Below are 3155 nucleotides of genomic sequence, written 5' to 3'. Positions count from 1 at the left end.
GAGCTGACATTAGAGGTTGGGTTCTCCATAAGGCAGATCCCGGGGCAGTTTAGTATTTCAGATGGTCATTAGGGTGTGTCCTTGGGATCAACCTGTGCAATAGAGGTGGGGGTGGGGGCAAGCCAGAATGGCCAGGAGGGAAGTCAACCTGTGATACAGTCTCCATAATCTCAGAAAATCCTCCATAGTGAGTTCTACATATGTAAAATGACTCATCAGAAATGTCCTTTACTGGGCCATGTCACTGGATATAGACTACCCCTGGAAGGAAGTTATGGTCAAGGCAGCTTTGACCAAGGAATTAGTGCTCAACTGCGGCTGAGGTGATCTTGGACAGGAATGACAGAAAAGACATTCAGCCAATAGCATACCTAGCAGCTAGGGTAGAAGTCTTAAAGAGGGATCTAGTCAGAGTGGTCCACAGTTTCATCATATTCCCTAATCACACTCCCTAAATAAGTAACTATTATTACTGCTTGGTCTGAATACTGTCTAGCATAGGAGTAGGAAAATATGTCTGATCTCATTATTGTGTAACATAGGAACAAGGAATTAGGAAAGTTTCAGTTTTCAAACCAAGTTCAACTTCTGTCCTCCCCACATGAAATTTGTCTGGATCTCAGAGAAAAAGGTGCTTTTCCTCTATATATCAGTTGGATTCTCTATCTGTCTATCCTCACCCCCTTTTACCAGTCATGTAATCCACTCACATATTACATGTGTTATCCTTTTACCCTATGCGTGTCCCATTGCCCCTCACCTCTGATAACTTTTCTGCCAAAAGTTAACTTAATTACTTAATTTTTATTTATTTGGGCTTGTAGATCTGTATATAATCATCTATCTTCCTTTCATCATCAAATGGCTTCACTTAAAAAAGAAATAAGATAGTTCATGCTGGCTTCATTTCTCTTACCAACACTTCCAATTCTACCTTTACTACTCTATGAAAACGACCCATTGGGAAGTCATCAGCTCCCTTGATATTTACAAGATTTGCTCAGATTGACCACCTTCCTAAAACTCACTCTTGGCTTCTCACATTCTGCAACTTTTCCTTCTGCCTCTGACATAATCATTTCTGACTTGTTTTTTTTTTTTTCTTTCTCTTCATTATCTGTCTCAAAAACAAAGATGGTTCCCATTTCTCTCTCTTTTCTACTCTAGCCATACTTACCTAGTTGTTGATCTCTACTCATATGAACAGCACCTTCATGTGAATAATATATTCTTTCTTCAATATCCAGTTGCCAACTAGAAATCTGGAAGTGATTCATTTGTCAACACCCCAAACTCACCATTTCTATGAGTAGACTTAGTGTATGCTCCTTCAAGAGTACAATGCTCATATTTCCTATCTATATCCTCCCATATACCCCTATTCTGTACAAAATACTGGAGAAGAAACCAGCAACCCACTCCAGTATTCTTGCCTAGGAAATCCCATGGACAGAGTCTGAGACTGGTGGGCTACAGTCCATGGGTTGCAAAGAGTAGGACATGACTTAGCAAATGAGCACATACAGAATATAGTTCTGCGTGGATCAGCATTCAGCGAGGGAAACAGAAAACCACACCAATTATTCCAACAGAGAAAATTTAATACAGGAAATAATTTAAATAGACTTTGGAGGATTGAAAAGGCAGAGTAAAAGGGGATTCTGAGGTAACTCAAGATAGTAAGTCCAGAAAGCAGCTACCATTTGTAGGGCTTTTGGAACAGAGGGGGAAAGTTAGGGTTATTAGAACCTAGAATCTTGGATCTGAGAAGAGGTCTCTGCCTGTCTGGCACTGATGGTTCAGGAGCTCAGGGGAAGATCCTCAGGATGACAAGACTCAAATCCCAGTGGAGGGGGTGCTAGGTGGCTGGTGCTCACATCCCTAAGGCAGCTCTATTAGAGGCTGGTTCTGGAAGCATGGGAAGAAACTGGAAATCAGAACCCACTGCAGTTTCCAGGGTAAAGAGCCATTGTAATGACCCTGATGGGAACAGCAATCAAAACACAAAGGGGCATGTGCCTTCCCTGCTCCAGATCTCACAGGGAGCAGAGAGAAAGCAGAACTGTGATTTGCAGAGTCCCAGGCCCAGCATCCCAAGAGGACAAGTTTATAGCTCAGAGGTGACAGCTTAATTAATATCAGCACTGGTGCCACAGTCTTCTAAGCCAGGGATCAGCAAACCGCAGCCCACAGGCTGAATGTCTTAGTGAATAAAGCTTTACTGGAATACAGCCTTGATTGTTCATTTATTAATATGTATTGTGTGTAGATGCTTTCATGATAACTATGGAGGGTTGAAAATGGCCATGAAGTCTGTATGGCCCAAGCAGCCAAAAATATGAATTTTGTCCTTTATAGAAAAAGTTTGCCAACCTCTGCTCTAAACTTCCAAAGCTAAACAACTGCATTTTTTTAATTAACTGCGCTTCTTTCACCCTCAATAGATCTATCAAGCTACATATCAATGACATTATTTCTCCTTCTTGACTGTTTCCTCAGCCATTATCTCTCTTCTTGGTTATCATTTTTCATCTGCCTTCAGTCTATTTACATACAGCTATAAGATTATTTATTTCCTTGGGCTCCAAAATCACTGCAGATGGTGACTACAGTCATGAAATTAAAAGATGCTTACTCCTTGGAAGGAAAGTTATGACCAACCTATATAGCATATTAAAAAGCAGAGACATTACTTTGCCAACAAAGGTCCGTCTAGTCAAGGCTATGGTTTTTCCAGGGGTCATGTATGGATGTGAGAGTTGTACTGTGAAGAAAGCTGAGCACTGAAAAATTGATGCTTTTGAACTGTGGTGTTGGAGAAGACTCGTGAGAGTCCCTTGGACTGCATGGAGATCCAACCAGTCCATCCTAAAGGAGATCAGTCCTGGGTGTTCATTGGAAGGACTGATGCTGAAACTGAAACTCCAACACTTTGGCCACCTGATGTGAAGAGTTGACTCATTGGAAAAGACCCTGATGCTAGGAGGGACTGGGGGCAGGAGGAGAAGGGGATGACAGAGGATGAGATGACTGGATGGCATCACGGACTCGATGGACATGGGTTTGAGTCAACTCCGGGAGTTGGTGATGGACAGGGAGGCCTGGCGTGCTGCGATTCACGGGGTCACAAAGAGTAGGACATGACTGAGCTGAAC

Source organism: Odocoileus virginianus, chromosome 30 (assembly GCF_023699985.2).
Source record: "Odocoileus virginianus isolate 20LAN1187 ecotype Illinois chromosome 30, Ovbor_1.2, whole genome shotgun sequence".
Taxonomy (NCBI): Eukaryota; Metazoa; Chordata; class Mammalia; order Artiodactyla; family Cervidae; genus Odocoileus; species Odocoileus virginianus.
The sequence above is the reverse complement of the archived record's forward strand: the minus strand, read 5'-3'. Positions refer to the sequence as shown.